Source organism: Haemaphysalis longicornis, unplaced genomic scaffold (genome assembly GCF_048455015.1).
Source record: "Haemaphysalis longicornis isolate Haplotype H1 unplaced genomic scaffold, Haemaphysalis longicornis Haplotype H1 scaffold_181, whole genome shotgun sequence".
NCBI classification, from domain to species: Eukaryota; Metazoa; Arthropoda; class Arachnida; order Ixodida; family Ixodidae; genus Haemaphysalis; species Haemaphysalis longicornis.
The window spans coordinates 354800-367925 of record NW_027526283.1 but is presented as its reverse complement, the minus strand read 5'-3'; the positions used below and the strand labels follow the sequence as shown (position 1 = coordinate 367925).

At 43.8% G+C, this 13126-nt stretch overlaps 1 long non-coding RNA gene across 1 annotated transcript; it reads left to right on the top strand.

Moving 5' to 3' along the window:
- Window positions 1-7716: 7716 nt before the first annotated feature.
- LOC144166690 (uncharacterized) lies at window positions 7717-12381 on the top strand. Its single transcript, XR_013321726.1, has 5 exons — window positions 7717-8180; window positions 9380-9521; window positions 9710-9869; window positions 9957-10079; window positions 10568-12381. It is a non-coding gene; the product is annotated as an uncharacterized LOC144166690 (long non-coding RNA).
- The last annotated feature ends 745 nt before the right edge of the window (window positions 12382-13126 follow it).

The window sequence follows — 13126 nt, the reverse complement described above, 5'->3', positions numbered from 1 at the left end:
GGAACGCTTAGTATGAAGAAGACATGGCAGCTACTTAGACACCTGCTCAATCCAGCAATTTCCAAGAGAGTGGGCACTCAGAAAATAGCCCAACTGGTCAATGAACACGAAGAGCCGCAAAAACTCTTTACAGAAATCCGGCAAAAACATATTCCACCAATGGCCTCCCCCAAGTATGTAGACTATAAAGGTCCTGAAAACGAATACATGGACGCACCCTTCATAATGAATGAACTCAAAGCGGCCATCAACACCATGCATCCCCACACAGTCCCCTTAACATCTATACTGACTCACAAGAAGCATGCACCCGCATACTACACAATAACATTCCACTTAGCGCACACAGCCTCTTTCAAAACATCAAAGGAGACGTAAGGATTTACTGGGTGCCTGGTCATGCCGGGCTGCAGGGCAATGAAGGAGTCAACCAGCTCGCCCGTGACACCGCTCTCCGGGCTCCCTGCAGCCGCAGCCAACCCCAGGAACCTACGCCCCCGAAACCCATTACTCTTCAAGAACTCCGCCATCACCCTAACTCGTACGTTCGCCCACACCCACAACTATCGAAACACGAACAAGTACTTTTTAGGCAAGCGCAAATGGGTACCCTCTTAACCCCAGCCAGAGTGGCCCTCTACAACGGAACGCCAACCCCCAGCTGCCCAAAGTGCTCCAAGGCCCTCAACCAGGACCACATCTTCGAAGGATGCAGCCCGTTCCCCGGAGGGAGAGCAGCACTCCAATCACCAGCCCTAAACGACCAACGCCGCCTTGCAGATTTCGTAAAGAAATTTGTTAGAGGTGCCCTGAACTGAGGGTACCTAACCCGGCTGGTAGTTTCTCAATAAAGCTTTATTCATTCATTCAATGGAACCGGGTTCTGTCGGTTCCTGCAGCCGCTGCCAGCGTAATTCATCGGCCCGAGGGCCCGCCCAATGGAGAGGCTCCGACGCGTCGAAACTTTTTTGATGAGCTGGCTTCACCGTCACGCACGGAACTTCCCGTAATGCACAAAACTTGGCCGGCGAGCGCACGCGGGCTAACGCGAAGCACTTGGCGCTGAAACGCAACAATTGCAACTGATGACATCTTCCACGCAACGCATTTGTGTATAAAAGTGAAGCTGGCTTTAAAGATACTCGGTGTGGAGGTGAGGCGTTTAGCGTCTATCCGACATTGCAATTTTTTTCATTTTTTCTCAGGTTATCATCATGGTCGTCATCACGCGTACGGATAGGGTTTTTTTTTTTTTTTTTCAGCTGCTGCACACGTAAAAACACACCGTTAAAATATAAAAACGCCAATGGATCCCCAATATCGGCCAAATAAAAATAACGACTTAAAAGGAAGCACAGTAGAACGGAACACGATCGCTCCGAAAAGGCATTTTCGTCAGAGATGTATCATTTTCGAGGCACGACCGCAACGGAAAGTTGCGCCTCACGGTGCGCCCTCCACTCTTTAAAGATCTTTTTTTTTTTTTTTTTTTAGCGTCTATCATCTGCGAATTCTGTAAGAGCTATCTTTTGTCAAAAGCGGACGGAGGTGCCGCCGCGCACAGCGACGGGATGGTTTGCGGCTCGCCCAACGGCCCGGTGCCACCTTTCCATTAGCGCCTCCGGTTGGAAGCCGGACCCACAGCAATATACCGTATTCACTCGCGCGTTACACGCAAGTACTGTGGCTTTACGTTGCGCGAGGTAACATTACCAGGACATTGTTTCCCTATTTCGCATCGCAAATCGCAAGAAACCACAGCGCCGGACTACACTTAGGCAAAAGATTCGGTGCAGGCTACAAACACGAATGAATGGACGACTAATGGCGACGAAACATATAAGCGATCGCTAGATAAGGCAGGATAAAAAGGCAAAGAATGGACGAATGCATCTCAAGAGAAGAACAGCTGGAGGAAACGTAGGAAGCTTCCGTTCTGAAGTGGACATGATGATGGTGATGATGATGTCAGAAGGCTTGCGTCTGTTCGCTTAAAGTGGCCATGAGGACAAAATGCAAGTTTGGTTCGTTGAAAAGACTGCTTTGTCCGATAACAACGGGGATAACTATATCGCGAACTTCAAAAAAATAATAGAGATATAAAAGAACACACATTATAAAGTGGTAACTCCACAGCCGCTTTCCGGCAATTTCTCTATGAAGTAAAAAAATATTGTTTGTGAGATTGGCGACCACGACCATGCCCAGAAACTTTACTGGGAGATTGTAGTTGGGTCTCTACAGCTACCCTTAACAGCATGACTTGAATACGAACGTGCAGTTACCACAATAACTATTATTTCAGTGCTTGCCTATAATACGTCACCTCTACCCATGTCACTCGGGCGCGAAATTTGAGTTTTCAATATTTCTGACGTTTCCTTTTTAGTTAAAAAAATGTCTTTCGTGGCTGAAATGGAGGTGAGTGAGTAACCAAAAACTAGTGCTTTCAAATTCAACAAACTTGTATTTGTTTTCGTGACCCGTTTAAAGGGACCCTGCAACACTTTAGATAAGCGCTTTCACTCTTTCCTTCGCGTCTGGAACCAATGCGAAAGGTACAGTCATGGCCAGCACGGAGCGGCACTGCGTGATTTGCTCGTCGCACCAGATACGACTCCCATTTCTCGCTTTTTTTTTTGTGGCTTTTTTTTAGGTTGCTATCGAAAACGTTCATTGCCGAAACTGCAGGAAAACCGGCCAACAGCCGCAACATGGCCTTAGTGACGTACTTCGAGCCTTCGAAGAACGTCAATACCGGGAAAGAAAAAAAAATCTTTTGCGCGATTTTCCAAGTTATCTGATGGGTATAGAGCAGTAATTTCTGGCTGAGGTACTTTGCGACCCCCTAATCTAAGTACTACGTGTGTTCGGTGACTACGTTCTGCAAGCATTTAAGATTTCAAAAAAGGTTAAAATAAAGTGTTGCCGGGTCTTCTTATTGCCGCCATATGCACTCTATAAAAGTACCTAGGACAATGAAGAGTTCAGAAAACAGTTCAGATACACATTTACGTCTATTCTGCGCATGAACACGGTACGCAGGATGAACAATAAGCGCCATATATATCTTTTAAAATCAATGTGTGTCCTCTTAAGCAACGTGTCATTTCTTTTCTTCGATAAGCCGAGCTTGCGTGCACCGTGGAGCAAATGACCATGGAAGCCTGACGAAGTGAGATGGTGTCTATAGACCTGCGCACTCGCAATGGCATCCGCCCGTACGCTCCCTCCGAAAGCGGACGCGTAAATAAGGCCAATCGTCCCGGAAGCGAGCTGCTCCTCGAAAACGCGGCGGCGACCGAGGAGGCAGATAACCCTAAATTAGGAACCAAGTGTGCCATAAAGAAGGCGCCGCTTTAGGACGATTGGGAAAGGAAGATGCCGAAGAACGTTGGGCGATGGACCGGTCGACATAAAATAGGAGGGCGTACATTCCGCGGTAAGCGACGGACATTTTCCAAGAAAGTAAAAGTTGAACGAAGCACCAAGCTCACTCTTGATAGTAAAAATAAATAATATAACGAAGATAATAACACTCATAAGAAATAAAAGACAAGAAATAATATGTATGGTCAACGTAATGATAACAACAGTAATGTAAAGTTAGGAAGAGCGTTGAAAGGGTTAATGGGGCGATAAACTAATTACCGGAAAAAAAAACTCTGATTACTGCTTCCGCTGCCCATTCGTTATAGGATATTTCGTAAGCGAAAAATTATCACGTTTAAGAGTCCCCTATTTCTTCTACTTAGAATAAAGGGTCACGCTATTCTGAAGCAGGGTTGTTTCACGCATAATACACCCTTGCAGGCGCAGCTGTATATTCCGAGAGGAATCAGGAATTAAGCTCGACATGCCACACCTCTTTCCGTTGCGCCCGCAGTTGGAGAAGTTGTTGTTAATAAGATCAGAGGATAATTTTTTTCTCGGTTGCTTGAACTACTCACAAGAGAGACACTCACAATAGCTGCGGCTTTACCGAACTTCAAAGGCGTTCGCAATGGCGTTGAGAACTCCTTTAGCCGGAAGGCGCCTGCAAACCGCGGGTGGTTGAAAAGAACGTCGACTTTCCTGCAAACAGGTTCAGGTTGCTTATGCACTGAACGTTTATGCCGATCCACCAGCTATTCCTCATCATATACGTCTTCAAAAGGGGGTGATCGTAGAAAAAAATTAAAGAGATGTTGGTCGCGGAGCACAATAGTCTTGATGGGCGCCAAGTGAACGTACAGTCGTCAAATCTGTTAACAACAACAAAGCACGAGGTTCCTGCCTACGCACGGAGTGGCAGCTCACGATATATCACTCTTAATCTGGTTCCATGTAAGTTCCAGTTAAACGGGGCGATCCACATATTTTTATCTGGATCCAAACGAAGAATAACTGGAATGAGAGATATAAGTGGATCTTATCTGGAACTGTCCATTTGTTTTCTTTAGGTTTGTGTTTATTATGTGGAACCGAATAAATGAGGGGATGCGCTGTCGGCCGTTCCAGTTACTGTTCCACTTATGTCCCAGTAAAAATTTTGGACAGTGCTTTTGTATATTTTTTGCTCGTGTCTTGTTCCACATAACTTGTGCGCTGCAGTGAAGTATGCACTGAATCGTGCATTAACTGTAACAATGAACCACATATATATTTGACGCGCTTTGGCGCACAAGCGCACGCACACGCCCACAGACATAGATACAGACACGAACGCACACCCGCGCACCCACACATACACACACACATGCGTGCAGTCACACACGCACACACGCACGCACCACATAAAATTTAATAAACTTCGTCGATATCTATGGAACTGTCTTAGAGCAGTTTACTTATATAAGACGGCTAAGACGTATTTTTAGTGACGTTATTTGACAGAAAACAATATGTCCACTGCTATAACAACACCGTACAATGCATGAAAGGTGCGAGAAAAGGGTATCTTAGCGAAAATAGAAATTTCACGAACCTCTTTCAGGTTGTCTGCGGCGCTCAGACCGCTTTAGTGAATATCGTCTTTTGCTAATTGCAGACGCGCAGTACGTCTGAAATCACCAATGACTTGAATTTCAGAAGGACCAGATGTCCCCAGGTTCTCCTTCTGCGTTTGGGATAGAGCCGTGGTAGTGCTGAAGAATTCATTGGACTTTTGTGGATACCTCATAAAGAAATATACAGGGTGTCCCAGCTATCGTGCACCAAGATTTAAAAAAAGAGTAAAGGCGTAACTCGAAAGAAACCAGGTGCATAACGTTTGCAGTACTGTGAAGAAGCGGACAGTATTTTTTTCTTTAATGAGACTTAATTAACTAATTGCAATTAATTATCTAACTCGAGAAATACTCTCCTAATCACTAAAGTGTCAATGAGGCACTTGAAGGTAACCACGAGGGGCATCTAACTGCGGTATTTTCAGCGATGAGCTAATTGCGTACACATTTATTCTGACTGATAAAGGAAACCCGCGAAATATGAAAAATACCACGTGACGGCGCCTCCGCGCGCACCGTAAAGCAACGCCCTCAAACAGGCTGCCTCTGAGTTAGCCAGAATGAAACAGACAAAAGAAAGAAAGAAGAAATCGCGACCGAGTTTGTTCCTTATCTACACACGCGTCCCGCGAATCTTGCTGCTGCTGCTCCTTCCATGCATGCTATTATCAAGGTGATGCGCTGTCTCTTCGGGCGGGTAACACGCGAAGCAGTTGCTTTTAATCAGCTTTGTTTGGGGACGCTGCTTTACAATGCGCGCGTAAGCGTCGTCACGTGGTATTTTTCATATTTCGCGGGTTTCCTTTATCAGTCAAAATAAATGAGCACGCAATTAGTTCGTCGCTGAAAATAGCGCAGTTAGATGCCCCTCGTGGTTACCAACAAGTGCCTCATTGACACTTTAGGGATTAGGACAGTATTTCTCGAGTTAGATAATTAATTACAATTAATTAATTAAGTCTCATTAACGAAAAAATTACTCTCCGCTTCTTCACAGTACTGCAAACATTATGCACTAGGTTTTCTTAGAGTTACGCAATTTCTCTTTTTTTAAATCTTGGTGCATGATAGCTGGGACACCCTGTATATAGTTGTTGAGACTATTGCAAGTTCTGCATTTGGTTCACAAAGCGTCGCAGAAACATTGTTTTTTGATCAATGCTCAGCCATCAGCTCGCTGTGTTGTAGTACGTGCACAATTTTAAGTGCTTTACAGGAACGTATGAATGGCTACAATCTGCTGTAAAATAGGTACTTAGTCCACTTTATTTATGGCCTGATGCGGTATATACATAGTGTTAACCGACTGTGCCGCATTTTACACTGCACGCAGCATGTCACGAATGCAGTTATATATGCTTGGATGTTCGTTAGCATTTTTCGTTGTCTCGTGCATGATATATTAAGGGTGACTCACCTGATCCAATTCATATGGGACTCACTAATTCATGACGCAAATTTACTAATTCAAAAGCACCATGTACCGATACAAGAAGTTTTACAAATTCACTGAAATGACACTAACGACCTGGTTTGCTTCTTCTAGAAATACAGTAGACCCTCGTTAAGACGAACTTGGTTAAAACGAACACTGATTAAGAACCACAACATTTTTCTCTTGTAACGTCCACAATGCAATACACCTCCGCTTAAGACGAATTTCGGATAATACGCATATATTTTTACGGTCCGTTCGGGTTCGTCTTAACGGGAGTCTGCTGTATATCATTTCTTTGCAGAGATAAAAAAAAACAAGAAACGCATTTTGGTTTATCTAGTCTTCACTGGAAGGTGCTGGCGGTCTCACCATGCGAGAGTTTTATTTCTTTGTTTCAGTAGAGAAGCGACATATATCTAAAATAAGCAAACTAGGCCGTTGTGAATATCGGTATGTATTTGTAAAACTATTCGTATTGGTGCACGATGGTTTTTAAGTCCGTTGGTCATGACGTAGTAAGTCCGATAGGAATGCTAACATGTGGGTCCCTTTTAATTTCCACAAGCAAAAACAAGAGCCTCTTTGCAAAGAGCGGTTGACTGGGTGAACGGAACTAAACCTAGATATACCACGTGGTACCTGCATTATTTTGTATGTATTAATGCTGAAATGACATTGTAATTCCTAATTATGCTGTGCAGTAACGGCAAAAATACGCAGAGTTAACTTGCTGTTCGATTCGATGGTGGTTTATTTATCACAAAAAAAACAACATACAAAGGGTATATACAGTTGTTGTGTCTTGTCATAGTAATTGAAGTTCATTGAATGACCCGCCTTCTCCAGCTGCTTCCCCAGTTGCTGTTTTCCTGTAGTATTGGTGTTCAGGAGGGAAAAGGGCTGGGAAACGGGCCGTGGTATTATTACTTACTAATTAGCTGTAAGTAGCTTTATATAACGTGGGTATCTAAGAGCGTCGCAGTATATTTTATTGACTACGGAAAGGGTTGTTGTCAAGAAAAGCAGTAAATGAAGCCACGCCCTTTTGCGTTCATTGTAAACAGTAACGGAGAAATTGTCATCCAAAGTTAAGCTCGGATATCGCACGCACTCACGGCCCTCCGCGAGAAACAACTTTGGCCAGTACTAACGCGCTAACGCGGCTATTATCTCAGCTTTGTTTCGGCCTCAGCGGGCGTAAACGTCCGCTTAGACGCATACGCCCGTTTTCCGAATCCAATAAAGCCATCACGTGTGCCGAGTTTGTATGAGTTCTTATGCGGGCGCATCGCCAAAGCCTCCGCGAGAACGAAAGTACGCCGAAGCCATGAGGAAAAGACCGCCACTCCAGTAGCGCATTCAATGCGCATGCGTCAGCAGCAGCACGGCAGAGCTGTTTTTGCGTTGATTCACGGTACAGTGGGGCTGCAACGGGTACGATGACGACGGATGAAAATCGGGACCGCGTCAACACTTTAAACGACAGCAGCGCTCCCATCTTCCAGGATTCCCTCCGCTAATTTTACGGTCTTCCGCATGCAGCGCCACCAGTGGCACTCCCAAGCGGGTTTCTCAATTGCTCGCGCGATGCGCCTGATATTTACTAAAGAAATTCTCGGTCACGCTGGCGAGAACCGAACGCCGTTAGCAGTTTAAATGGGGTTGGTTGCGGCGTGCAACTACGAATTTTTTCATATCCCTGGGCTGTATTTCCTGCTCGACGAAGTGGAGTTTTGCCAGGAGGCGCAAAAAAGGTCAGTGCTGCTTATTTATGTGCTGGTAACGGTTGTTGTTCAGTGACATCCTTGTTAACTGCGTCCGATAAACATACCGCGTCTATGCCCGTTGTTCGTGTGTCGTTCATGCTTGTGGTCGCGGCGTGTAACATTTTGTGTTGGAGAAACGTTTGCAGCCGTAATTTACCAAAACTCCCGTGTTCGTGGGTCAGAGTCGGCTGGACATTTCTGACTGCGTACGTCAGAAGTTCCTGGTTTGCGCGTTTCATGAGTGGATGTTCCCTCACGGTGTGGCTTTGCTTAGTTGTATATTGACGGTAGCTGTGTATGTCTGCGGTAGCGAATCTTCTCGGGTTAGTCGCTCGCGATAATCGCGCGTGCACACGTGTACAACTTCCAAGCAAGTTTGTCGGAGCGTCCGTCCTTAGATTTATTGGTATTTTTAAAACTTGCGTGGTAATTGCGGCGTTGTGTTAGTCTGATGAGTAGAATGCCATTTACTGTGCTTACCAGACCGGGTGTCTTCTACCTTGCCCGTTGCGCGCAAGGTAGACGCTATTTCGAGTTGTGTTGATGTGCTTTCAAGGCGTCAGCTTACGTTTATCTGTGCAGTGTGTTATGCAGTTCCATGTTTCTTCCAATTCCTTTGACCAATTGAGATGATCTATTTTACATTGCCTGAAGTGTAGAGAAATGGAAGGGACAGTGGTTGTCTTAGCCGTACCGCAGTAACAAACGTTTCTTTTGTAGAGGGGAAGAAATATGTGGAAACACGCAGAGGGTATATAGAAAGTGTGCTGCCGTTTCTATGCTGTTAATGTCAGTGGTAACTTGAGACTTCAGGATAATTATCCAATATCCATAATTAGTGGTTGCTACTTCACGAACCGCGTTAGAAATAAGCCACTCTTGCATTTTTATGCCGTCAATGTCGGTGCACCCAACATTAACATCACTATGTGCACCCAACATTAACTCATTTCTGTGCTTCCTTGAACTTAGAAAATATACTGCGAAAGCAGATTGCTACATTCTGTATTCGATCTGTGTAACCTGTCCAGATGCAGACTATGGCTGACTGTGGAGAAATTTGTCTCTACACTGGTAGTTTGCGACAATTGTTTTCTTTTGTCTGAAGAACAGAAATTAAAACGAATTATTTCCATTCCTTACATATACTTGTGAAATCATGGCTGTGGCATTCACTGTGGCTGAAGACATCTTCGGCACGCCGAGGCGTCGTTGTGACAAGTGTGACAGATTGTGAATGCATTGTGGAAGTCATAAAGCCACGAAAGAGTGCCTCTTGAGTGTTGCGTATTATACAGACGTTCACCACTCCGCATGGAGCAATGACAGGTGAGCCTAAAAATGTTCAAATATTTTTATATTTAAAATTGTTTCGCCTGAAAACGTTACCAGGGCTCGTGATGCAAAATAAGTTTTAGCACAACTAATCAGGCCTTGTACGAGATCTTGTAGTACTCCTTTCTTAGAGGGAAGCGTAAATTTATGCTTCGATATTTTTATACTGTTTTTATTTCTAGGAAATAGGGCAGACCGGGACTTAAAACAATGGAACAAGGAATGCATACTGCCATTTTTCTGGTTCTTGAAGGCGTGTGTTCACCGTTCTTGAAGTCGTGTGTTCAAAAAAAGGAAACACGTGAAAGCCGTTGTACGGGATGAAATCATTGCATTCTACAAGTAAGTACGCACTCCCAGTTCTGGAACTTTGATGGTCCCTTTTTAGGTAGTTGCATTATACGTAATGGCTTCGGAACACCATTTCAGTGACAACTTGACCTGTAGGTGAAAACGACAGTAAGAGCTTTTGGGAACACGTTGGCAAAACTTTCCTGGAAAATCACTCCGAGGAGGCCCTGCCAGGAACGCCTGCATCTTAATTTTAGTTGGGTAAGTTGGCATTTTATTTTTGTGGGACTCAATTTATGGTAGTGTTTATTGAAGCTGGCATTTTATTTTTGCGGGACTGAATTTGTGGTAGTTTTCTTTGTAGCAAAATCTTACTGTTAAGAATAAATCGTGAACTCCAAATTGGGAAATACCTTCACATTCAGCCTGTTTCGGATGCTGCAACATGTGGACAAAAAGACTATTATTTTGCATTCAAATTTTGCAAACATTTTGCTTTCACATTGAGAGTTGCTGCTGTGATAATACGGCGCCACGGCCACGCCCAATGCGGTTGCTTTCCAAAATTAGAGAACTGCCATTGACAGTCTGTGCTAATATTTTTTGTACATTGTTAGCAGCATTCCCAGAAAAGAAACCAAGAAATCGCTGATATTTCAATCAATTACTGTGCTATAAAAGGGGTGTCCTAAGCAACTCGCTCATTTAAAGCCACCGTCTAACAAAATTTTCTTGTTCCTTCCTTAAAGGTACATGACGTGGTCCAGTTATTCTCGACGTCCAGTTATTTTGAGAGAAGAGAATGGCAGCGTAAATATTGTCTGCAAGAAACACGTCATGGATTTTCCGCCTGCATTGTCACATCAAGATGTGGTCATCCTCCTCGCCGTATATTTCATCTTAATCTCCTGAAACTTATGCGACTTTGGAGAGTTCTTGGGACTTTTGCAGAGAGTTCTTGGCCATTTAACAGTGGCCTGATGTCATTTAAGTTTAAAGCTCTGTTGAAAGACTCGATGTGGTCACTCTACTTGGGGTTTTAAATTATTGTTAGACGTTTAAGCCTATTCGGAAAGATATGTCGTGGTTCAAATGATTGGTAGATGCAAGCGGCATGTCAACTGCAAAAGTGAAGTGCGTTCCTTTGCAATTTTTCATTATTGGCACAAAGCGCAGGCTGCCTTTGCCGCTACTCTGTTACTCTGTTAATGTAGCTAATGGCACTGCACTGTAACGTTTTTATTATTCAAGTGCAGCTCGAAATTTTTTTTCCATGGCAGTGCTGCTGTTGATGGATGCAAACGTGAGAGTAATTATTTACACAGACGGTTTGGGGTTTTATTACTCAACTTTTGTACTGTATCTTAGCTGACACCTAAGCCCTAGAAGAATGCGAAATATACATATTTGGCTTGAAAAAGTTGTTTACTATGGACAAAGTTGCATTTCTTGCTTGTTAGAGGCAGTGCTTTGGTCACAAGCATACTGTCGTCATGATAGTAGGGTTTGTATAGCACGCAACTGAATTTTACCTCAGATAAATGTTCGGGCTGGAAAAATGCTTCCAAGTTCGCTTGGTAAAATTGGTCACCTGTATGTTTTAACGCTACCTGGCTTGGTTATTTGGGATGTCTGAATTGTTCTTGAGGGAATTAATAACGTCTTTAGAGTTAGGCTGCTTGATAAATTTTAAAATGCGTAACATGCTCCGAGCTATCTGGTTTGTAAAATTTTGTAAGATTCACACTGGGTGTTATGAGCTTTTTTTTGGATAAGTTATTTTAAATAGCTACAAATTGTCGGGGAAAGAACGCGGCTTCAGTGAAAGGCTTTTTCAGGGCGCGTATATAGTCGGTTTTGGCTACAGTTAGCTTGATATTACAGTTAGCTTGATATTGATATATGGTGTATGTTTTAGTTGTGCAATAGTGCCACATGCTTCCGGTAATTTTTTTTGTGCAAATGTTAAATTGTTAGTATTGGCTCCGGTGTTCTTTTCCTACACTCTTGCAGGTCTTGTGATAATCCAACCGTGTATGACTTGTATTTTTGGCTTTTCCCTACAATTTAATAGCAAACTGCATTTTTTGGAACCGGGATGCGTAAACATGGTATGGCAAGCGCTGTGGGTACTTCCGCATTCGCGGTACCTAATTTCATGTCATAAAACAGCATATTTTATGCTCACTGTTGTGTAATGCTTTTTGAGTTACTGCGAGGGTAGATGTACAAGTCTGTTTGTGACGCGGTGGCGCTTAAAGCCATCTTTATTACCCACGTGTTTTTAGCAAAAAAAAGAATGGTAAATATTAGCAAAAATGGGAAAATGCCACTTAGATCGTTTTGGCCACTTGATATCGTTTTGGTATTTGATCCTGTACGCTGGTCATTTTCTGCCCAAGTGGAAACAGATATGTCTCCGTATCTCAAATGTGCGCAATAATACGAGCGAATAAAATTTCCTTAGTGTTTTTAAAAGCATTGTATCAGTGCTAATAGTTGGTTTGGTGTGTATTTTAATGCGAGTCTTGTTTCTTTTACATGCAGCCAAAACCCAGAACAGGATTCGGCGGATGAAGCCAAAGTCTATGTGTGCCGCTCCAGGTATCTCAGACCAACTTTTATATAGAACTGTGCTCCGATAGGCAACTGTTGGGAACTGTCAGGGACCACACTGCTGCGGCGGTTTCTGTTTTCCAATTGTTGGTATCACTGTGGGCCATATGTCAAGGCTGCGTTAGAATGGTGCTTGCGGTTTCTTTCTGATACTAATGCATCCGCCAGCCTGGCAAATGACCTCAGTTTATACCAACAGGAAAGCAGATATGTTGGAAAAGTGGAGTCCCATAGACAGCTTCTTAACGTCTATCGGAGCACCGTTTTATATAAACAGCTGGTCTGAGGGTACCTGGAACGGCGCACCGGATAAATCCATAATCATTTTACGTGGATCAGTGTTCCAGTAACTTACACTACCAGTTTATTTGGAACAGTGGTCCGTATATTTTTATTTGGAACGCCGATCCAGATAATATAGCTGCAAAAATATGTGGTGCACTATTCCACTTACATTTTCAAGATATGTGGAACACGGTTCCAAATATATAAGTGGAACTTTTTTGCAAAAAAGTTCCAGTTACTAAGTGGATCTTATGTGGATCCAGATTAAGAGTGTAGCCACAGCCGCATCTTCGGCGCCTGGTTATCGGCGCTCACAATGCTCACTCGGTTGCTTCAGCGCATGCGCACAGTCAGGCTTAGCAGCCTCAGCGCTATCGTAAGCTGCTGCTCTGTGCATACGCTAGCAC